The sequence below is a fragment of the Ochotona princeps genome, chromosome 27, assembly GCF_030435755.1.
Source record: "Ochotona princeps isolate mOchPri1 chromosome 27, mOchPri1.hap1, whole genome shotgun sequence".
In the NCBI taxonomy this organism is placed as follows: domain Eukaryota; kingdom Metazoa; phylum Chordata; class Mammalia; order Lagomorpha; family Ochotonidae; genus Ochotona; species Ochotona princeps.
The window spans coordinates 7,014,260-7,037,909 of record NC_080858.1 but is presented as its reverse complement, the minus strand read 5'-3'; the positions used below and the strand labels follow the sequence as shown (position 1 = coordinate 7,037,909).

Below are 23,650 nucleotides of genomic sequence, written 5' to 3'. Positions count from 1 at the left end.
TTTCAAGCAGAGCAAATACTCATTTGTCCTGCAATTCAGTTGCTTAAACATGGATTAGTTGATTAGAAGAAATGCTTGTGCCTCAAAGAATAACACAGCATGTGATTGTGATGATGACTGAGAAAGTGTGCTGTCTTTAGGAAGCTCCAGTGTACTTGGTGGCTTTTCTCTTCTCTTTAGGAGGAAGACAACTGCAGTTGAATGAAATACCAAGGATTGTTTATATATGTGGAGAAGCTGTTGGGGGAGAGAGAACGAGAAAGAGAGAGAGGGAGGATGTGTTAGGTTGTAGAGCTCTTTTTATGTAGTTATGCATTGTTAACATAGTGGGCAATTACTTAGAGCATGCTGTTACATTCTGGTGGCTTTAGGTATGTGTTTCTGTGTACCCCAAGTTGAAATTTTCTGGTGGCTTTCTTTGTGTGTTTTTCTGCGTTAGATCATTGGGAAGGAAGGAAAGGGAAGGGAAGGGAAGGAGGGAGGGAGAGAGGGAGGAAGGGAGGGAAGGAAGGAAGGGAGGAAGGAAGGAGAATGCCATGCTCACCTCTGGGGAGTCTTTGTTTCAGTGTTTTAGAAAGCCGACGCTGCAGGGAACCAGTTCTCACCGTGCTGTGAGGACCAAGCCAAAGGAGAGCTGTGCTCTTTTCCATGTCACTACCGTTGCTTTCCTGTTCCCCACAGAGTCCGTTTGCTCATTTTTTTGTGCATCGTGCTAACCTCTGTTTGCAATGCCAGCATCCCTTTTTTGGAAAACTGGTTGGAGTCCTGGGCGCTGTGTTTCTAATCCCTGTTAAAGTGTCTGGAATATCATCAGACGGTGGCCCAGTGCTTGGGCCCCTGCACACATGTGGGAAACCCTGATGGAGTTCAGGCTCCCTCCCGGCTTCTCCCTGGCTGTTTTGACTATTTGAGGATTGAACAAGTGGGTGTCAAGCCTTCCATTTCTCTTTCTTGCTCATAAATAATAATAAAGTAAAGGAAATAAAATAATAATAAAAAATAACAATAAAGGAAATTATTTCACAGATTTCTTAACGTACTAGTAGGAAATATGCAAACGTGAGTAAGGTGGTGGTTTACTGGTGCCGATGAGAGGTACTGATATTAAATGGACTTATGTTACCATACATGCACACTCACTCACCCACTCTTTGTAATTGTTAGCTTTTTGTCAGTATAAAATTAACTACCCAGCATAGGCTCCTTAATAAAGGAAGGAGATTTGCTTTCAGTCACAGTTTTGGAGCTTCACGGTCTGGGATTGGACAGCCCCCTTGGTTCAGCTGTCCTGTGTGACACTGAAGGATGGCAGTGGTGTAGTGTGTACAGGGGCAGGATCATGTGGCAGGGCAGCACAGAGAGCGCGAGGCTGGGTCCCACTTGGCTGTTGGAACCTTCTCCCTTGTGAGGCCTGAGAGCCTCGAGTGTCCACTGCTTTACTCTTCGCTACAATGAGGTCAGCGCCTGTGGTCTTCACACATGAATGAGGCTACGTGGTCTGTGATTCTGCGCCTGGTTTATGAAATAACAATGCTTGAAGCCATTATGCAATCTGACATTCCTAGCTGCACGTAGGCTTTGAAATTTCCCCCCATAGATTTGAGAAGTTGAAGTCAGTAAATCAATAGGAAGTATCTAGTGTTTATTTATGAACTGTTTTTCCTAGGTGACAAAGTAGGCACTCTTGAGAATGGGAGAAAGAAGATGAGAGTGTAGAGGTAGGAGGCCTGATGGTGAAGGACTTCTCGAGGACTTCTCTTGGGGTCAGGTGACCGGTGGTGGAGTGGGGAGAAGGGGAGTGTGAGCTTGAGCGAGCCAGCCTTTGGCCTTTTGGGGGTGACGCCTCTGGCCGGAGACTCCTTGGCAAGTGCTCAGAGCTGTGTAATCGTGTTAAGCAGCATCTCAAGAGAAGCGTGGCTCTATCGCGGATGGAAGTGGCGGTCTACTCCTGTTTCCAAACTGAACCTTCAGTTTCGGTTCCGTTTGAAAACTGGGCATCCCCAATGTTGTGATCTATGCCATCTTCCTGCTTGTTTTTCCATCTGTGCCCCCCATTCCTGTTTCCTCTGTTTTGTGGAATTGAAATTCCATGCTGGGTTGTGACCTCTGTCTTTCCTCTGTGTCCATCCATTTGGATTGTGGTTTCTTAGCTCCCCGTGAGGCACATGGCACCTGCACATCTTTCCCCTAATTTCCTATTCCATTCTTCGATTTTGTGGTGCTGCCTGATGGCTAATCTTCTTCTCTGAGCTGGCTGTTGAGAAATACACAGGAGACTCTTGGCCCAATGTGCACCTGACCAGCTAGTGGAAGGCGCTTAGTGTTGTGACAGGCTTGGGCGGAGATGAGAGTCTCAAACATGAAGAGTCATTTTGCGTTTGTTTATTTCTGTGTGTTGAAGTAATTTTAAATCTTTTTGTACTGAGCTATTTATTGGTAACCAAAATCATCACTGTTAACCATGTAATTTGCTGATACATCAGACAAATCCAATATATGAGAATTGATAGCCAGGTCAGAAGGTGCTTTGAAGCTGAAGGACAAGTTAGAGATAACCCACTGTAATTCACAGGGCAGCTGGTGGGTGGAGCTGGGGCAGCAGCAAAGCAAGTGGATCCCTTCTGCCACTGTCCATTGCTCAGGGGTTTTTATGGTAAGTGAACGGAACCCCATTTAGGCTAACAACACCTCAGCCTTCTCAAGAAATTCCAGGCCTTCGCTCAGCGACACTCCGGGGTCTGTCCTAGCAGCAGCTGCCTGGCAGATTACGTTCATTGCTGCGTTTACCCCTAAGGTTAGGGGTGATGATGAGCACGAGGGTGATCGGCAGAGCAAGATGGCGGTCATGGCTGACCCGACGGACCTACACGTGAGAAGCCATCACCAAGTTCATTACACAGGACACTCCCACAACTCCACAGAGTTGCTGTCTGTTTCTACACTGCACCCAACCTTCCTGTCCTGCCGTTCCTCCCGTCCTCACCGCCTTCCCCAGGCCCCGGAAATCACTGCTTTACTTGTGGCCACTGAAGTGGTGTCTTTTCAAGAATTTTTGGTGCAATAAGTGATAATTCTGTGTGTGTGTGTGTGCGCACTTGGCTCTTGTCACATGAACATTGTGGATTTGTGCATGTTGTGTGTGGGTGGGTCACCATTATTGCTGGGCAGCATCCCGCTGGATGGATGTTCGACACTTCCTGTATTCTTTCACCGGCTGATACACATCTGAGTTATTTCTGTGTTTTACTCATGAAGAAGGCAGCCTGTGGCAGGCCATTGTGTGGACAGTATGTTTTCATGTCCTTTGGTAGCCTCTGTCTTCGTGACTTTGGCTGTTACAGTACCAACCAGGAGTTGGGTCATCAAGTCTCGGTCCTATTGTGTCTCACTTTTTGACTTAACATAATGTCATTGGGTCCATGCCTGCCACAGCATGCATCAGAATTCCATTCATTTTTGAGCTTGGAGTATATTCCATTGTTTGTATGTACCACATTGTGTTCATTGCTTATTTATTGGCAGACAATTGGGTGGATTCCACCTTTCGGCAACCAAGGGACGTGACAAGCACAAGATATGTATGAAGCTGCTGTAAGTGTAATACAGCATACTGTTTCATGCTAATCTTGTTTTTTGACAAATAAAAAGAACATGCTCTGAACTCATGATCTGAGTATATCACAATGAATGCAATAGACCAGTAGCATTGTCATTATCGAGCATTATGCACTGTATGTCATTGTATGTGCTACAGCCTACGCTTATACCACTAGCAGCGCATGGAGTTTATTTAAAGTTGGCATTACCACAGACACCAGGACTATGCCTCACCATGATACTACAAGGCTGCAAAGTCGCTAGTTGTGTATGCAGTCTGTTGTTGATCAAAGTGTTACATGGTGCAAGACGATATAATTTTACTTCTTGTGAGCACTTTTCCCTTTTCATTGCTTTTTTTTCATTTTCCTCCTGATGTATGTTGGGCTTGAGATTACTGTTACTACTTAATAATTTCATTTTGTTTCTACAGTGGGTTTCCTAGCCTTACAGCTTGCTAGATAGTTATTCGGTAGACATTCTGGGATTTGCTGAACTTCATAACAGTGACATACTTCCATTTTGTTCCTCATCATCTGTGATGTTGATATGTAGCTTTATCTCTTCCACTGCAGGTATGATGACAAATAAGTCTCTTGAGCTTGTGTTTACCTGATATTATATACATTTCCCTTTCGATTTTTAAGATTTTTTTTTTTCTGGGCAAAGAGTTTTAACCTGTTGCTATTTTCCCCCCTAAAATACTTTAAAGATATTTCTTCTTTATCTGTAGTTTGTATGGCTGCTATGAAGAGATCTGCGTGTGTTCTCCTTTTACTTCACATTGTCTCCAGTTCTGTTTACTTTAATATGTTCTTTTTCGTTAGTTTTCTCAGCTTTTGGTGTATGCTGGTGTGGTTTCTTTATGTTTGTGCTGCCTGCCTGCTGTGTAACTGCTCGGATCTCTGCATTGGTTCTTCACATGATATTTAGAAAAACTTCAGCCCCATTTTTCTAACATTTGTTTCTGGATTCCTCTCTGCCATTGTCCTGTCCTGTCTTGTCCCTTCCTCCACCTCCTCCTTCTTCCTCATCTTCTTTTTCTTCTCTCTCATTCTCTCCTTCAGTATTTCAGATTTATTTACTTCAGAGTGAATGAGGGAGTAAATAGGTGTGAATGGGTGAGAGATATCTTCCACCCTCTAGGTCTGTGCTAGGCTGAAGCCAGGAGCCAGAAATTCAATCCGTATCTCCCAAATTGGTGACATGGACCCAAGCATTATGGCTCTCTTGCACTGCTTTCCCAGGCATGTCAGCAGGGAGGTGGAGCTGAAGTGGAGCAGCTGGGAATAGAACCAACACTGCCAGATGAGATGCTGATGTTGTGAGTGGAGGCTTAACTGTGCCTCCATAGCAGCGCCTTCCAAGCAGGTGGTGATCTCCGGCTTTCCATTCTCGGTGTTGTGACCCTGTTCCTCATGTTGCACTCCAGTTTGTAAGATAGCTCCAGGTGCCCTTGGGTGTCTACTGATACTTCTGGGATTCATGTCTGTGTCAACAGACACCACGAGTTATGTTACCTCTGAAGGATGAGCACTTGTAGATGGATGTGATTTAAAATCGTTCCCACTGGAAACTCATCTGTTTTTCCACTCGTCCTGTTTCTTTTGGAAATTCTGTGTGTTCTTTAAGATTCTGCAGACGCTCACAAGCTCAGCTCTGTGAACCTGTCCAAAGGACAAGTCAGCACCTCACGGAGAGCCAGGGCATGGGGGGAAAGCTCCAGTTTTATGGATGGTGTCAGGAAATAGGAAACATGGTAAGGCAAATGCGTGCAGATGGATGGGGATTTGTCTTGTGTGCCGCTCATTTCTTGCAGACACAGTACAATATAGACCATGGGGAAAGAAACAGTTTTTATTTTCCTCTTCACTCAAAGGAATAGGGGGACTTCTCTGACTCTGAAGGGCAAGAGAAACAGGAGTGTGTATTCTGCCAACAGGCTTTGCCACCTGCTGGCCTGTTAGGCTCTGGCTTCACTTGGCCTTTTTCTGGGACTCCTATGAGTTCCCTGTACCTCACCTGCCTTCCTGTGTCCTAGGCAGACTACCTGCCTCCTTTTGTGCTTTCTTTTTGTCTGCCTCTTGCACAGCGTTTCTTCATCTATGCTTATTGCTTCTTTTATTGAAGCTTGTCTGTAGAATGGTCTATCTTGTGTCATACTTCTCTTGGGTATCTGTGTATGATGAATCTGAGTAATTTCAGTGTCTATCAGGTGCTCCTGATAGCAGGGAGTTTGGCTGTTTCAATTGGCAATTCCAAGAGGTGCAATTCTGTATCATGAACACTGTCCTGCTGAGTGCTTTCTGTGAGATTATTTTGTTTTCCTTTAGTTTGGGAGCCAGTTCCTAAGCTTCATTTAGATTCTTACCGGGGGACGGAGGGGAGAACAAACAGCTTAAAAGAAGCTAGTGGTCTAAAACCCTGAAGGTCTGGGAGGAGCTCGGGCCTGAGAGGGATGCGCGGGGGCAGTGTTCTCTCGCTGCCTCCCCAGCCAGTGTTTTCAGGGGTGTTCGCTGCTCTCAGAAGGAGAGCCTCACGCGGAGTCTTGTGCCTGGGGAGCGCCTAAACGCACCACCAGTCAGTGACCAGACTGCTTTCATTCTGTGCCCGTGTGGTTTCTGCGGGTGGTTTGTTGTTTTAAAAGCTGTTTCAAAGAAGTGTATTTCTTTTTTTCCTGGCAGTCGCATGTATCCTGTATAAGTATTTTTCATTATTAATAATTTTGAGAAGAACCAACTCCAGGTCCGAATGCACTTGGCCTGAGTTGCAGGGCTTTATCCAGAGTCATCCTGTCTGATTTGGTGTCCTCCTTGCCAGGATCTCCATCGGAGGCTGCCCACCAGCAAGGTCATGGTTTCCTCTCTCGTTTCCCGCTGTTGCCAACCTGTTTTTGCAAAGTACTTTATTCCTTTTCTGCAAATCAGTGGTCTTTAGGAGAAACCCCTTTGACCTTTAGGTGGAGTTTTTTCTAACCTGTGTACTGGCTTGGGGTGGTTGCATGCACCCATTTCTCACTCTAGAAATTTCCATTTCCAGTTGTGACCTGAATCCAAGGCTTTCCGATGTGCTTTGATTTCCATCGTCTTCCTCCTTTAGGGTTCGTGGTTAAAAATGTTGCCTTTAATTGAATTTCGAAGTCGGTTAAGTTTCTGTGATTTTCCGTTCCCCTGTCCAACAGCGAGGGTTTGCATCTGTAGGTATGCTGTAACCTTTTAATAATGACTTTGGGTTTAGGGAGAAATTGAGTTAAATTCTTGAGTTGTTTCAGAAGTTGTAACTTCACACTATTTAAATTTTTGGCCACAGTGAAAGTTTTCGTGAGAGGGAAATTTTACAGGAAAAAGCTCCCATGTGTCACGTGTCCATAGTCTTGGAAAGGGTCTTGAGGATTTGGCTAGCCAAAATTACAATTTGAAGTAATGTACGTACATTCTCCCAGTGAACCAGTGAATAGTATTTCTAATTGGGAACTATTCGGAAATAAAGCTGAAGTGAGCACCTAGCCTGATGTGGTGATCTAACAGGAAAAAGCTGAACTCTAGATAGATGGCATGACCATCTGTGATAATGATAGTCTGTACAAGAAGTTAGGAAGAGAGCTCTAGTGCTGTCTTGGGGACTGCTAGTGATCTTCAATCAAAGAAAGTAAGAATTTGAACTATATAATGTAGTAGGGCTTCAGTTTGAAAAATACCCCAAATGCATTTTGCTTTTGCAGTGCGCGTTTGAGTAATGAGAAAAACCTTACAAGTTCATATTCTGTTTTATCCCTTGGCTCCTAAGACAATGCTGATAGGCCCTGGAGATGACATTGGGTTGTTGGAGGAAGCTGTCGTATCTTTATTTTGTTTAAGTTTGTTCTTCATTGTCTTAAGACAATTGGCCAAAGCTCTCAAGCCAGGAAAAAAAAAACTGCAATTAATCACCTCTTGGTTTGTCTGTGGATTGCCTATTTTAACATCAAACCTTTTCTTACCACCTTCCTAATCGCTCATTTGTTTTGTTCAGGCACTTGTCCTCAATTTATGGGATTTTGCGGAAGAGGACCTGGTTTCTAGATCCAGAACTGATTCTGGTAAGTCTGAAGGAAACAGGGCAGTTCCCTTTTGTTGCTGATAAGAGGTTAGGATGCACAGATCACAATCTTGGAATATTTCCGTTATCTTGCTTCCCACCTGGGAAAATGCACGTCGGACACTACGTCAAAGTGAATCCCCGAGGATGCGACTTTCAGTGCCTAGAACCTGTGGTTCCTGTAATTTCTTGTTGTATCAGACACTGGTTAGCATTTCTTATTGATAACCCAAAGTTTGGAATTTTTTGTTGACTTCCAGATGATAGCGCATGTTTTAGCTGATGCTTCTCCAGACACTCTTTCCTGTCCTAATCCTTTATAGGATCTGGCCTTTGGTAACTTTATGATGCAAATTCAAGAAGAGATAAGACTTTCAGTAGATTAGATTTGTGGCTGGGAGAGTGCCAGCACTGTGGGGCTGTAGGCACCCACGGTCACAGTGTGGTTTATCTTTTAGCCCTCGAGCTCCAGTGAGTTGCTCAGGGCCTGTAACACTATCCGTCTCACTCCAGTGGATTCTCTTCTTTCCGTTCCTCCTTTGGCCTCTGCGTACTATTCCTCTAGAATCTCTAGGGTATCATTCTGACTTTGTAGACTTCTTTTTCTTTTTTCTGAATAAATTTCATTGCAAGTATTGGAGCTTAAGAAGCTGATGCTGTAGAATATGTTTGCTACTAGAATGTATACTGTAATGAAGTAGATGAACATGCCTGTTGTATCAGTTATTTTTTTTTAATAAGAGCAACCAAAGTCTACTTATTAAACTAAAACCTCTAACAACATATAATTTAAAAAATGATTTTACTCATTTGAATGACAGGCAGGCAGGGAGGGAGCTTCGATCTGCTGCTTTGCTCCCTCAGATGGCCTCAATGGCTAGGGCTGGGCTGGTGGGTGCCAGGCCGAAGCCCTGAGGGTGCAGGGCCCTAAGCACTTGCACTGTCCTCTGCTACTCTCCCTGGCTGTTAGCGGAGAGCTGAATCTTATATGAAGCAGCTGGGATTTGAACCTGCACCTGAATGGGATGCTGGCATCGCAGCTGGAGACTTGACACGCTATGCCTCAGAGCCAACCCCACGATATAACCTTGGTAACTTTAGGTTCCGTGAGATCTCTAGGCTTGTTTGTCTTACATGTCTGCCAGTCCTTGCTCCTGTTTCTCTCTGCCAGCTTACCCCTACAACTAGTAATCTCTGTTTCACTCCTTACTACAAAGTACTTCGGAACTTCCTCTCTTTCTCGCTGTCTCTTTAATTGCATATGTAATTGTGATCATATTATATTCTTTTCTGTGTTTATTTCATGTAGTTTAGTGTTATGCAGTTGCCTTCATGTTTGTCGGAAATGACAGACTGCTTGGTTTTTAAGACTGAATAGGGCCCGGTGCGGTGGCCAAGTGGCTAAAGTCCTCACCTTGAACACACCGGGATTCCATATGGGTGCCGGTTCTGATCCCGGCAGCCCCGTTTCCTATCCAGCTCCCTGCTTGTGGCCTGGGAAAGCAGTCAAGGATGGTCCAAAGCCTTGGAACCTTGTACCCACGTGGGAGACCCGGAAGAGCTACTGGCTCCTGGGTACGGATCGGCGCAGCTCCAGCCATTGTGGTTATTTGGAGAGTGAACCATCGGTGGGAAATTTTCCTTTCTGTCTCTCTTCCTGTCTGTATATATGAATTTGCAATAAAAATAAAATCTTAAAAGCTGAATAATTGCCCACTGCATTTGAATGGCAGGACTTCAAAAAGTCACGGAAAGTTTACTGTGATGTATTTTTGATATCCATGTATACAAGGGATCTTCAAAAAAGATCCTGGAAGATGTGTATTAGGAAAAACTATCCTCAGGTGTCCTTTTTCTTTCCACCAAAATAAACATTTCTTAATTTCATTTTCTATACTTTTAAAAAAGATTATTTATTTGAAAGGCAGCATGACAGAGAGGAAGAAAGAGAGAAAGAGAGAGGAGAGAGAGAGAGGAGTTGGATGAGATGTTTTCTGATGGTTTGTTCCCCAGATGGCAACAAGGGCTGGGCCTGGATCAAGAGGAAGTTGAGCTGGAAGCTTCCTTCAGGTCTCCAGGCAGGTGGCAGGGGCCCCAGAAGCTGGGCCATCTTCCGGGTTACCCAGGTGTATCAGCTAACAGCTGCATTGGAAATGGAGCAGCTAGGGACTTGAACTGGTGCCCATCTGGGGTGTCTGCATCGTTGGAAGTGACTTAATGTTTCCATGGACATTTTGAAGTCCGCACCTGTCTGCCACATTCTCTTTAGCTATTCATCCGTTGATGAACATTCAGGTTGCTTCTCTGTTTGGCTGTCATGAGCGATGCTACAGTGAACATGGTAATGCTCATATTTATGTTAAACTAAGCAAACAAACAAAGAAACAAAACAAAGCAAAACAAAGAACCTCGTAAAACCCATATCACACCAAACCAAACAGATCCTAAAACCTAACAGCTTCTGCCCAGGGCCCCTGCTTGTGATGCTCACATTTGACTCTCCCTCCAGCCCACTCCTGGTCTAGCTTTCCAGTAATGTTCCCAGAAAGTTGTATAACAGCTTCATCTGTGGGTTCACTCCTAAGTATCTAGACAGCCTAGGACTAAGTTGGAACTCGGGGCTGGAATGAAGAACTCAACCCAGGTTGGCTGCAGGAGTGATGGAGGCACACGTGCTGACCTGTCACCTCTGCCCTTCAGCATCCGCATTAGGAGGAAGCTGGGATCAGAGTGGAGCTGGAACTCAGGTATTCTGATACAGGACTTGGCTGTACTAATTGATGTTTTAGTAGCAGCCAAGCCTCCTGTCCCGGGGCAGTTTTTAAAATTGTGTTGGATGATCTCAACTCTTTGAGGAGTTTGGCCTTCCGTACGTAACACAGGAAAAGTCCATTTTCATCACCTCATTGTAAAGGCACACACTTTGTCACCATCACTTGTTTTCCTGTTGTTTTTGATCATCTGCCTGAGGTGGTTTTCTTCAGGCTTTTCCATTGGGAAGTTTTTCCTCCTCCCTTGCCTTTATTGTACTTCTGGGAAGGAAATTGCCACGAGGGGGACCACACTTCAGGAGTGTGGAGTTAATTTCAACCTCCTTGAGAAAGAAGTCATCACATAGCTTATTTGGAATTGCTCTGCTGGGAAATGTGTCTATTCATTTTCATTTATTTTTATAATTTTTATTTATTTGGGAGGGATGGAGGGAGAGAGAGAGAGAGCATTTTTGCATGCATTGATTTATTCCCTAAATCTTTGCAGTGACTGTGACTGGCCAGAGCAGAGCCAGGGACCGAGTCGAGGTCTAGGTCTCCCACGTGGTGCCCAGGCTGTTGAGCCATGCTTTGCTTCCTTCCGGGCGTTTATCAGCAGGAAATTGGAATTGAGAGTGGAGCCAAGTCTTGAACTGAGGTGCTAGATTATGGGATTATGGACATGCTAACCAGCACCCTAGCCAGTGTGCCAAATACTCACCCCCTGTTTATTTTCCCTCACTCATTTATATCAGCATAGATACATTTTTAAATCTAACTTACAGTTTAATTGCTGGTATGCATTGAGGAATTATTAATATGTTTGTATTAATAAGTCTTTCCATTTCTCTCTTGTTCTCAACTTCTTTCTGGCCATCTTCATTTTTAGACCTTTGCTCGTTGGTCTTTATTGAGTTCCTGAACTCAGTGTATCCAGATTACTTAAGCCCAACCCGGTAATTTTATACATTCTGTCTCTTATTTCATGCTTATTTTTATTAGCAGTGATTTTCCTGCTCAGAAGCTAGGATGGAAACCAGGGGAATCCTTTGATTTTTCTTTCCATATTGTACTTGCTGCATTGGATTTCCCAAAACTCTTGCTTTCTGCCTCCACAGTGTCACCTACACTGACCCACAGCCATGTCTCTAGCACTCATGTCACTTTCTCCTTACTGACTCTTGGACTCCTCCGGTGAGTGCTAACTCTACCACCAGTTTAACAGTGATTTCAGGAAAGTTCCTGGATCCCTGTTAACCCAAGTCTCCCTTTTGAGAAAGAGAACATGAGGATGGGAATCCTCCAGGAGTTGAAAGCGACAGTGTATCTGAAGAGTGAGACGTATGTCCAGCGTTGCAGGCAGGGTGCTGGCAGACACAGTATTGTCATTACTTTTGTTCTGTGGAGCTCCACTTGCGTCCTTAGGATGTCCCTTTATAATGTGCCACCTGCTCAGCAGCTTGACTGTTGGCTGTTTCTCCCGCCACAGGCTCCTTTCAGCCAATTTCATGTTATTTATGGTGTTGTGAGCTTCCCACGTCTTATGCTTTAGCTACTGCTCCTTCAGATGGGTTCTCAGTTAGGAATGCCCTTATGTTCCTTGCGTAACAGGAAATCAGCTTTTAAATGAATGTTCAGCTCATTGATGCAGGATAACACCCCGTCTCCCTTTGTTGTCTGTTGTTTATACAGATAGATTATGTGTACTGTTTTTATGTTTGAAAGGCCATTATTCTGTCAAAGTATGGATCTACTTTTTTTTTTAAGATTTATTTATTTTATTACAAAGTCATATATACAGAGAGGAGGAGAGACAGAGAGGAAGATCTTCCATCCGATGATTCACTCCCCAAGTGACCGCAACAGCCCGTGCTGCGCCGATCCAAAGCAGGGAACCAGGAACCTCTTCCAGGTCTCCCACGTGGGTGCAGGGTCCCAAAGCTTTGGGCCGTCCTCGTCTGCTTTCCCAGGCCACAAGCAGGGAGCTGGATGGGAAGTGGAGCTGCCGGGACTAGAACCGGTGCCCATATGGGATTCCGGGGCATTGAAGGCAAGGACCTTAGTGCTAGGCCATGCTGCCAGGCCCAGATCTACTTCATTTTTAAGGGTTTATTTTATTTATTTAAAAGAAAGAGTTAGAAAGAGAGTTTTTTTTACTTTCTAAGAGAGTTGTCAAATACACTTGCCATGTTATTTGATGCCCAAATACTTCTAGGATGCTGAATGCAGGCACAGGTCTTGATGGCTTCAAAGAAAGTCAGAAATTGCAAGTTGTTTGATTTCAAATCTGCTTAAAATTACTTTCTAAAATGTGGACTTTTCCCAGAATAATTGCCCTCTCTCCAACTATAAATTTCCTGCTGCTGAACAGGTTCAAGCGGAAGCCTGTTAACCACTAGCAAAGAATATTTAGGCAAGACCTTTGCTTGTGAGGTAACGAAGGGCTGGAGATGCAATGATGAGCTAGGTTTAGTCCTTAGTAGATCCACAGTGGCTGACATTGTAGCATAGCTTGTTAAGCCACCACCTGCAGCGTCGGTATCCCACAAGAGTGCTGGTTCAAGTCCTGGCAGCTGCACTTCTGATCCAGCTCCCTGCTGATAAACCCGAGGAAGCTGCAGAAGATGGCTTGAAAGGCGTAGATGAACACAGAGAAGCAGAGGGAGATGAACCTTCCATCCTCTGGTCTGCTGCCTACATGCACAGAACAGCCAGGGCTGGGCCAGGGTGAAGTTAGCTTCTAGAAACACATTGCAGGTCTCTGGTGTGGGAGTGACAGGTCCCCAGGTCTGAGAGGTGTCCTTCCTGCGGTAGATGCTATGAGGAAGCTGCAGTGGAAAATGGAGCCAGTACTTGCTTTCTGACAATCTCATGTGGGATGTGAGAGTCCCAAGAAGTGTCACTTTTTAAAAATCCTATTTATTTTCATTTGCTTTTGAAAGGGAGGGAGAGAGAGAAAGAGACAAGGAGAAAGGGCTTTTGGTTTCTGGTTCATTCTGCAAATGCCCACAACTGGTGTGGATCCAGGTGGAGCCAGGACTCGGCAGCGAAGTTCCTCCATCCGTCACCCATGCATCCCCGGGATGCTGGGAAGCTGGATTGCTGGGGGAACAGGTGAAGGCTGAAGCAGGCACCCTGGTTTGGGACGGGGCATCCTGAACTGTACCACAACACCCATCCTTTGAACTGTGCAGATGCAGTGTGGGCAGAAATGGCCTTCTCTTCCTTGTGAGTGATTGGTTCCGGCATGTTTTCCTGAGAGCATCAAGACAAATTACTTTTTTTTTTTTTTGCTGAGTCCACTGTAATTTCCACCGAAACTTCTCTTTTGGCGAAGCAAGCTTGTTTCCAGTGACTTAGGACATGTCCCTGTTGGAGATGACTCACTGAGCTTCTCGTGTCTTTTATTCTGTCCCATAATTCCCAGAAACAAAGCCAGAGTTTCCGTGGGTCTGGTGTTTCTTCTTTCTAACAGTGTGTGCTCCCAGGAGGAGGCCATTCTCCGTGGCAGAGCATTTGTTTCTACCTGACTCTGGGTAGGACTGCATGCTACATGGATGTTCTGATAACTCCCTGCCTTTGCTGGGCCATGCTTTCCTCTCTCCCATTCGGTTTGCTTAGGCTTCAGTGACTTTATTCTAATAGATCATTTTAGGTGAATTTTGTGGTGAAGTCTCAATAGGAACCAAAAACACTTTGAGACCTTTGTATCCAAAACACTATAAATGAAAGTTTATAAATAATATTAAAATCATAGCTCAGATCCTGTGGAGACACAGTTGTTAAGATATCTTTAAAAATGGTAAATTCGGGCTCAGCGCAGTAGCCTAGCAGCTAAAGTCCTTGTGTTGCATGCACCAGGATCCCACTAGTTGGTGTCCCAGTGGCCCTGCTTCCCATCCAGCTCCCTGCTTGTGGTCTGGGAAAGCAGTTGAGGACGTCCCAAAGTCTTGAGACCCTGTACCCGTGTGGGAGATCCGGAAGAAGCTCCTGGCTCCTAGCTTCAGATCGGCTCAACTCTGGGCGTTGCAGCCTCTTGGGGAGTGAATCAGCATACGGCAGATCTTCCTCTCTGTATTGCTGACTGGCATTATGTTTTATCTCACATTGAGTTTTATGAATTACTTGATGCTTAGCATTTATCTTGCACTCTTTGATTTCCTTGATTTCCAGTTTGCTGTATAAACTGATTTTTACAATTTTTCTGTCATCTGTATAAATATTTTTTTGCCCCTTTCTTTCCATACTTCATTGTTGAGATTTTCAGTTTTATATGCATCCCCCCCCCGCCCCCGCTAAGTGTCCTACATTTGATGGATCTTCTCATCCTGCATGCATTGTGTGTGTGTTCCTTTAAATGCTCTATTGATCTGTATTCAAGTTCACTGGTTTTTGTTGTTGCTCTTGCTGTACACAGCGAGTAGTCAAAAGAATTCAGTAATGCGGTGTTTCTCACTAGCAGCAGTCACACTATTCTGTTGACAGCCACTCACTGATGGTTTTTGTTCTGTGTTCAGTAATCACGGTGTTTTCTTTCTTTCTTTCTTTACTTTACTTTACTTTTCTTTCTAGATCCCATCTTGTTGAGGCAGCTGGATCATCTCTTGGTCCAGTTTTGTTGGTTAATGTGTCTCTTGACAGTTTCTGTATTTGCCTTCTTTCTCTTTGCTTTTCTTTCTCTCTTTCTGTCATTCTGTGAAATGTTGTCGTTTTTATCACACTGAAACACGTCATACTGTCTTCCTTCTTCCTCCTCCTTCAATGTGCACGTTAGTGTGTATATGTATCTACATATACTCTGATATGAAATGCTTTAATATTTAGTGCTTTAATATGAAAGCAGACAGAACAGCAGAAAAAATGTGAAAATCAAATAAACTGGATATGGCCTTCTACTATGGCTAAGGATAAGATATGTGAAGCAAATGGTTTTTGGGATTCTTCAGCAATCATGGCAGAGCTGTGACCCCAGGAGATGAAACCTACATGAGAGGAGCATCCTTTTCTCTTGGCTTCCCTCCTAAGAGCACAAGGGTGTGGGGGCTGAGTAGGGAGTGGTGATTTGGTGGGAAGAGGAAATGGATCGGAGTTTTTAACTGTTGAGTTGGACAGAATTTTCAGGGCGGACACTGGAGAAGCAGCTGGAGAGAAAGTGACTCTAGTCAGCCCTGGGTTCTCATAAGTCTTTTACTCAACATCATGTGGAGACATGGAGAGGGGGACTAACTTGGTGGGTACATAGCAATTCTGTATTTACTCTGGGTGCTTGATTGCTTTTTGAAATAATTGATGTTTAGAGTGCAAGTACTAATATGGGAATTTACACATGTGTAAGTAAAGTTCTTCGATGGTTTTCCAAAAACAGGTGTCAGTAAATGGAAGCAGGCCATGGCATGTGCATCATCTGTGTGTGCAGTGAGATATTTGTTACAGAAAGTGGTAAAATGTGGTAGGTAAGAAGACTTGGGTAGTATCTACTCAGAAAGATCAGATGAGATAAAATGTTGTATTGGAAATAGCACATTGCCTCCACAGCAGATAAGGGGAAAACAGGATGTGTAGGACAGAACATTTCACAAATCATACTCTTAAAAACACCTCTGTCATATTGAACACTTCTGTTACATTACATGAACATTCAGCAGACAATCCAGTTCAAACCAGACTGTCAAATGGATTACCTGCAAGTAAGATTCAGCGTTTATGCTAGACAGGAATTAGCAGTAAAAGTTAACAGGAGAGAAGAAGGTGTGTGCTTTGTGGATGTCAGCTGTAAGAAGGCTGGAGTACTGTTGATAAGTAGTAATGTTACATGATATATAGTTATTCTGGGATAAAGGTGAAGACTTTATCATGGCTGAATTATCAACTTAGAGGATGCAGTGATCCTAAAGAGATACATAACTGGCAACAGCGCTTCTGAGTTTGTAGAGGAAACCATGATTGTGTAGGGGCCAAGAAAAGACCTGTACCAAATGGTAGCTGAAGAGTCTAACTCTTGGAATTGTGATAAACGAACAGACATAGGGAGATGGATGACTTAAATGACACTTTGCACCTACTAGACATCAGTGACATTTGTAAAGTACTAGAGAGAGCAGACTTAGGACTCACACGGTTTCTACATGTCCATGGAACTTTGATCGTGAGAAAGTACATTCTTGGTTGAGAATCATGTTTCAGCAAGTGGAGAAGCATTTCCTAGCCCTGCTTCTGGAAAGGCTTGTGCAGAATGAGGCTTCTCTCTGTTGGCCCCTGATGTTTCTTTGGCTCAGAGGCTGAGAGGGCATTCTGCATTTCCTTCAAGAGACTGCAGGCTTTTGCTTAGCCTGTGATTTGGGTGTCATCATCTTCTTAACTCCTGAAATGTGAGAAAAGCTTTCCCAGGTTACCGATCTCGACCTGGTCTGTTTCTTGGGTACCTGATTCTTGATGAACATTCATATTGGCACTGTGGTAGATGATGTTGCTAGGAATATTCTTTTTCTGGATTTATAGTCCACAAGTGTAGGTGTTGCACCCTTCAGCTTCACTATATAGCACCCAATTGTTCAACACCAAATGAATCAAATGGATAGCACATATTATTCTAGCATTGCTGTCATTTGCCTATGAAACCTTTTGGGCTTGATGGGTATGAAGAAGCATCTTACTGAGATTTGTGGTTTCTTGCTAATTTGGGGGGGGGTTGAGAATCATTTTCTTACTCAATAAGATTACATTGAGGCATAGGAGGTAGTGTTACAAAACACGTGTAATCAACAGAAGCAGCTGTTATTAGTGGCAAATCCCATGGTGGTGGGTTGCCTGTCTTGTAGGGCTAACGGGAGTGGGGAAGCCTCCAGAACATGCACACTCAGCCACATGCAGAGAAAGAGAGAGAGAGAAGGAGAGAGGGAGGGAGAGACAGACACAGAGAGAGACTGAGAGACACACACACTGAGAGATGGAGATTCTGAGAGAGAGGGAGAGAGGCACAGGAAGAGGGAGGGAAGGAGGAAGGGAGAGAGACAGACAGACTGACTGACTTTGCTGGGGTCCTGGGTTAACACCCTGTTAGCAGCGGAGGTATCCTGTGGGGAGTTTCATGGGGACCCACTGTGACTTCAGTATGGTCACCAGGGTCCTGGAGATTTGGGTATGTTGGATTGGTTGTGCTAGCTCCCTGCACCGGGAGATGGTACTGGGAGGTGGCCGTGTAAGGCAGACATCTGGGTTGAGCATGTGGGGAAGGTAAGAGGAGACAGACAACTGGAAAGTGTGTCAGTGGTGACTAACTCCTATTTCTGCTCTGAGAAAGTTAAACTTAGATGGAATGAATGCTGAGGCAATATGCAGTTATTGCAGTTCACTCCACTACCCAAAAATGTGTAATAGAGAAAAAAATGATAGAATGGTCTGGAGAAACTGGTGGCTCTATATGAACAGTAGAAAATTCCACTTCACCTCTTGTGACTATTAATTGATAATGGGAAAAAACACAAGGATATAGAATATCAAAATAATTCTGTTAATGGACACATAGAATTGAGGATATATGGAATGAAGAAAAGACCTAGCCACAGAAAAATTAGAGATTAAAAGGATAATGAAAATACTGCTAACTGTACGCCAAGTATTTAAAAATAGACAGTGTTTCTAGAATATTACTTACCAAAACTGAGGGAGAAATTAAATGGCTGAATCATCCTATAATTAAAAGAAATTGAATCTTCCCACAAAGACAGCAAGAAGCTTAGATGATTTGCTAAGCAAGTTTCTACCAAAATGTTAAGAAACAGATTATTCCAGTCTGATGCAATCTCTTTTAATTGGTAGAAAAAGAGGGATGATTCCACAGCTAGTTACGAAAGCCCAGCATAATCCTGATAGCAAAACCAGATGGAGATATTACAAGAAATGAAAATTATGGATATATTAGCAAATTGAAGTTAGCATTTAAAAGAAAGCAGACATTACCAGTTTGGATTTATACCAGGTATGGAAGGGTGGTTTACAATTAGATTATTTAGCACAGTAGATGATATTAATAAGTTAAAGGAGAAAAACACGATAATTGAAGCTTTTGATCATCAATGCAAAATCCATGTTAAGAATGCTTAGTTGGGCTCGGCAGCGTGGCCTAGTGGCTAAGGTCCTCGCCTTGATCCCATATGGCCGCTGGTTCTTATCCCGGCAGCTCCTCTCAGTATATCTGACTTTGTAATGAAAATAAAATAAATCTTTAAAAAAAAAAAAAGAATGCTTAGCAAATTAGGGAAAAAAGAACTTTAATTTTTCAAGGAACATTTAAAAATAAGCAACCAATAGTCATGAACAGCTGTCGCTATAAAGGGGGAAGTGTAAAAAGGATTCCCTGTAAAATCGGGGACAATCAACGTTTGACGTTGTCGCTTGTTCCATTCTTAATACGTAATAAGGCATCTCAAAATAAGTAAACAACCTTTTTTATTTTTTGCTTTGGATTCTGAAGGTCAGAAACTTGGATAGTGCAGAGTAAGAATTTTTTTATTGCTGCATTTTTTTTTAAATAGTGCCTCAGCTTGTATAATTTGGACGTTGGAGATGAGTTGGTGCCTAGGGCACTGGAATCATCTGAAAGCATCTCCATTCACACATCTGGTACTTTGGCGTTGGCTGTGGACTGGGCACTCAGTTAGGCTGTCATCCGAGCTGGCTTGTTTCTTTCTCACCGCTTGCCATCTGAGTCCCAAGACAGAAGAAGAACACAAGACAGAGAGCGTTGCATCTCGGTGGAGAGTGTAACTTCTGCCCTCATCTGTTGGTTGTAGAGGTCACAGTGACCCACCCAGCGCAAGCGACAGTGTTCAGAGGCCCTCAGCCTAGGTGGGAGGAAGATGAGTTTTTGTTCTTAGAAGAGTGTGTGGAATAGGGGACAGTCCGGAGACCATCTCTGGAAAAATGTCTGCTGTGTTTCCTCATTGTGCTTAGCATTTCGCTGGAGGATGGAGGCAGGGATTAAGACGAGAGAAAGGAAATAGAGGCACGAGAATTGTAAAGCAGGACATAAAACTTATGGTTTGGATCCAATATCATCATTTTCACTTTAAAATAATATACACATAAGTTTTTAGAAATGGGAGCTTACCAATGATGGATAGATCATAAACATGCACAAGATGATTGTGTTGTTATACAACAGTGATAAATGCAAAATTTATTATAAAATTAGATGTTTAAGTAGCATCATAGACTCAGGATTTAGGAAAAACCTAACATGCAAGGTTTTTTAAGGAAAAATATAACCTTTCAATATGGTAAATCTTAGTGTTGAGATAGACCATGTTATGGACAGGGGCACTGAGTGTCATCCCTGGATATTTAAGGGGGCATTGATGATAACAGGGCCAGGACTCTGAGGGCACAGGCGGAGGAAGGAGCTTTAAGTAAGTAGAGATATTCCTTTTCCTTTGTGAGCAAAATAAAGTGGAATAGCTGGCTACAGATGCCAGTGGCTATGGATTTGATTGCAACAAGTTAAAGGGAGTCTCCTCATTTACTCTCGTCTGTTTAGTGTAGCTCTTTGCTTGAGTTGTAAGAAGGAAGAGAGAGGTTGGGAGTCTGAGGAGAATTGGGCATCTTTGGAGAATAGAGAAAAAAAATGATAAAGAGAGAAGTGATAATTGTAGAAGGCAGTGCTGCAAATCCAGTTGAAAGGAAACATTGGTTTTGTGGTGGTTTTCCCTGGTAGTTCTCAGCAGAAGACGGTAAACTGGGTATTGTTGGTGGTTCTTGGCAGGGAGCCATTATCAAATTGCCTTGAAACTCCTCTGGATTCTCAGTCAATTGAGAAGTAGAACCAGGAGTCCCAAGGAGTCAGAGCAGTGGCATGGGTGGGAATGCCTTGGCGCACACCTGGGACTGAAATGAGGTCTCCACACTTCCTTTGTGAAGTAATTCCACATCACGTCACAGATACAGCTCAACAATATTAGTCTGCAAGGCCAAGTTTTGTCTCTAGTGGCTTCCCCTGGGAGCTGGACTAGAAGTGGAATGTGAGTTCTCTAGTGAGAAAGGAAAGCAACTGTACTTTGCCTGTACACCCAAGTTTATTCATTTATTGTGTCTAGAAGGTTCTCCCATGGGTGACCACTTAACAAAAGTATTCTGATTTTTCTCCTCGAGAGGAGTGAAAAGAACACAGAAAGGGATTATAACATTTTTTTTCATTGTTGATTTCTGTTGAAACAAGGCCTGAATTTTAAAATGTAAGATTGGAAAGCAATATATGAGGTTTTGTCCGGATAGGAGTATGATTAATAAAAAGAGTTTTGAGTTAAGAGCCACTTCAGAATGTTTGTTGTCTGACTAGATGTGGGTGGCAGGGCCCAGAGTAGTAATTAGTTTTAGAAAATTTGTGCAGAATTATAAAGTTGTGGGATTGTATGCATTTTCTTAAGGTGAAAATAATGCAGAGGAATTAGAGGGCTCTCACCTAGGGATAGATTGCTGGTAATGTGCTCTGGAAGCAAGAAGAATTATCCACAGGGGGTGAAATTGAAAGTTTCAGAATTACTACTCGCTCCAGTGCCATGGCATTGAATGGAGCCATGACATTTCTTGTAGGGTGTCGCTCTTCAGTTTCTGGCCGTAATAAGGGGTAGAGCTATTTTAGTGTTGGCAACTTGATCTCCTGCTGCCCGGGCCTGTGTGTATTTTTATTTGGAAAAATTAGAGAGAAAAGGGAATCATGTGGGAACTATTAGCAACTCATTTGGGTTCATTCAGTTATTTGTTCCAGAAGTATTAATTCAAAATATTCTTTGAGTCCTTACTGTGTTCTAGAAATGTCTAGCTTAAGGTACTAAGGAAGAAAGAAAAAAAACCCATAGTCCCTACAGTACCCTCAGTGTTCTTAGTAATTTAAGTGTCCAGATACTTTTCTTGAAGAAATAATACTGAAATTCTAATCTTGCATGAGACAATTCTTACTGTCTTCAATTTTAAAGATATATTAAAATTTTTTATTAGAAAGGCGGATATACAGAGAGGAGATAAAAAGAGAAAGATCTTCCGTCTGCTGTTTCACCCCCACCCAGTGTCTGCAACAGCCAGAACTGAGCCTATCCAAGGCCAGGGCTTATTCTGGGTCTCCCACGTTGGTGCAGGGTTCCAAGGCTTTGTGCCATGCTCTGCTATGTTCCCAGGCCACAAGCAGAGAGCTGGAAGGGAAGTAGAGTAGCTGGGACATGAACCAACACCCATATGGGATCCAGACACTGGTAAGGTGAAGACCTAGCTACTAGTCTATCATGCCAGGCCCTCTTACTGTCTTTTTTTTTTTTTTTAAAGATTTATTTATATAATTGAAAGAAGTATAATTGAAAGAGGAAGAAAAAAATACTTTGTGGGCCCAGAGCCATAACCTAGTGCTAAATCCTTACCTTGCATCTACTGGGATCTCATATGGGTGCTGATTCATATCCTGGCTGTTCCACTTCCCATTCAGCTCCTTGCCTATGGCCTGGGAAATCAGCAGAGGACAGCCTAAAGCTGTGGGACTCTGCACCTGCATAGGAGACCTAGAAGCAGCTCTGGACTCCTGGCTTTGGATCAGTGCAGCTCCGGTTGTTACGGACACTTGTGGAGTAAACTAGTGGACAGAATATTTTTCTCTGTAAATTTACGTTTCTGATAAGAATAAATAAATCTTAAAGAGAGAACTACATTTTGTCTGGCGGCTCCTTCTCAAATGGCCGTATCAGCTGGGCCAGTGCAGTCTGGATCTTCCATTTGTGTGGCAGGAGCCCAAGCACGGGGACCTGCTGGTGCTGCTTTCCCAGGCACCTGAGGAGGGTGCTGCATCAGAAGTGGAGCCGCTGGGACTTGACCTGGTGTTCAGACAGGATGCTGGCATGGAGGCAGCAGCGCAACTTGCCATCCTGCAAGTTCAGCCCCTGTCTCAGTCCTGGTGGCTAGTCATTGTTAAATAGAGAGAAAGTGTGTGTGTGTGTGTGTGTGTGTGTGTGTTGTTGTTCTGTTTTCTTTTTCCAGAATTGCTTTATTCTAGAGAGTAAAAACAAAACCAAAACCAAGCAACAACAACAACAAAAAACCAACCAAAAATTTGTCTCCATTGCTTTTCGAAAATATGGTGCCGAACAAGATCCAATGGAAAAATCTCTATGCTTTTGTGAGGATGGTGGTCAATAAGTAGTTTCCAGATGAGACACACATTCAGTTGAGTGCTGGGAAGGCAGTATTAGTTCCCCGGGTGCTTAGAGGTGATGCCCTCGCAAGGTTTCATTAATTTTTCCCAAGTTGATGTATTTATTTTTGTTTATTTGAAAGGTGTGTGTGAGATGGATAGAAAGACGCTCTCTCCTACTGGCTCCCTTCGCAGCGGTTCAATGCCTGCTGTGCAGGACTGAATTCCAGAGCTAAGTGCTTCTTGGGCATCTCCCCTCTTTGGCTGTCACCTGCTGCCTGCTTTGCTGCGTGTTCTCTGGAAGTGGGGTCAGATGCGGTGGCGTGGCTTCATGTCAGACAATCTAAATTAGCATGTCAATGTCTCAGGTGGCAGCTCTAACTCACAGCACACAGCTGCCTGTAATGTTAACCTTGGATGTCGGTTGATTGAAGGTTTTGTGTGCTTAAACTTTCTTGTTTTGTGTTGGTTTGGTTTTCATTTGAACAGCTTATGCGTCTAGAAATGCAACCTTACTTCTTGTTTGCAGACTTAACAGAATCGGGATGTCTTGTAACGTGAAACCTTTCCCATTTGTTCTTTGGTTAAGTGCAGTTTTGAAGCATTTATGCTTCTTTTAGTTATTATTTTTTTTGTAGAAAGATGCTGCCCTTGAGTTTTCTACCAGGTAGGTGGCTTGTGTCGTGTAGTTGCAAGTTGTGGAAGGCTTGCTGTGACACACCGCCGTCTCCTGAGCCTGCCAGGCTTTCCCATGGCTGCATTTCCTACTTTCTGGAGGCGGGATGTGGAACTTACACAGCTTGTTCTTTCTGTGACTGGCTGTGCATTTTTTTCACTCTCGATTTCAGAACCCATCTGTTTTCTGATTTGAAAGGTCTTTTATTCCTCCGCAATCCCACATTCCCCAAGCTCACCTTTCTCTTACATTCTCGGGGGGATTATGTTGTAATTAGTATGTACATTTCTGATGGCTTGGTTAGTACTATTGTCAGCTGAAATGTGCGGTACCTGATGATTGCTTTACCTAGCCAACACTGGTGTCTGGTTGTGATTGGTT

General features: G+C 43.6%; 1 protein-coding gene across 1 annotated transcript in view; it reads left to right on the top strand.

Annotated features, from left to right (window-relative positions):
• Nucleotides 1-7,605: 7,605 nt before the first annotated feature.
• The window catches only part of CCDC91 (coiled-coil domain containing 91), a 192,316-nt gene continuing 176,271 nt past the window's right edge, over nt 7,606-23,650 (top strand). The window contains exon 1 of the mRNA XM_058655774.1: nt 7,606-7,675. The gene's annotated coding sequence lies outside the window, so the exon portion shown is untranslated. The remainder of the gene's footprint in view (nt 7,676-23,650) is intronic.